Raw genomic sequence first — 1,140 nt, 5'->3', positions numbered from 1 at the left:
TGTAGGCATGCCTGTGCTCCTGCAGCAATGTTATTTCACTGGTTCCTTCTATGCTCAGCCTACCAGCCCACGTGACTCCCTCTCGTCTGTTTTACCACAGTAACATGCTGCAGGCATAACTGTCATCTTCTGAGAAAATAGAGGTTCAAACAGTTGGCTGTTTTTACGTGAGACTAGCCAATGAGAGAGGGAACCAGAGACCACAATTCTATGAGACAGAAGCTGCTGCAAGGATCTATTGGCCTATTAGGGAAAAAAAAGAGCAATGTCCATGCCACATCACTGCTGTCCAGACATGATCAGCACAGACCAAAATATGAAGGAAAGCACAGAAAACTGATGTCTTCACTATATCTCAATTACAGGGTTTGCTGAGCTTCTTCCAGTCCGGCTGGTGAATGGTTCAAATTTCTGCTCCGGGAGAGTTGAGGTGTTTCGTGAGCAGCAATGGGGAACCGTCTGTGATGACAGCTGGGATTTAACAGATGCTCAAGTGGTCTGCAGGCAGCTGGGCTGTGGGGAAGCCATCTCAGCCCCTGGCTCTGCTCGGTACGGACAAGGAACTGGAAAAATTTGGTTGGATGATGTGAACTGTGCGGGATCTGAAACTGCCCTCACTGATTGCCGAGCCAAGCCTTGGGGAGATCACAACTGTAACCATGGAGAGGATGCTGGCGTGGTGTGCTCAGGTACCACTAGTGAATGCCAATGTATGTGGGATACGGTGCAGCCAGTGTGTTTGTGGCAGGGTGCTGGTAGATCTGGAGTCTCCTCAGAATAAGGAGGATGAGTGATCATCATGCAGTTGTAGGCTGAGAGAAAAGGAGAGCGGTATGTTGATGGTAAGGCTGTATTCCACCTGGTCACCACGGCTCAAGATTATACTGCAGGGATGTTAGTCATGAAGAAGATCTGTGTTATCCCCTTGTGTCCAGGACAGTTATGGAGCCATGCTCCAGGGAGCACCTTGAGCTCTCACGGGGACTAAAGTGCGGTGGATTTGGGTATTGAATCCTGATGGTTGGGTATGTCAAAGCTCATGAGTTAGGACTCAACACTCCCAACATTCAGGTACCACACACATTTCTGTGCCTGTTGTTGAGGAAGAAACCTGCTGCTTGCTATAAGATTGCTGTGAAG

The sequence above is a fragment of the Meleagris gallopavo genome, chromosome 1 (genome assembly GCF_000146605.3).
Source record: "Meleagris gallopavo isolate NT-WF06-2002-E0010 breed Aviagen turkey brand Nicholas breeding stock chromosome 1, Turkey_5.1, whole genome shotgun sequence".
NCBI classification, from domain to species: Eukaryota; Metazoa; Chordata; class Aves; order Galliformes; family Phasianidae; genus Meleagris; species Meleagris gallopavo.
Note: the sequence above shows the minus strand (reverse complement) of the source record.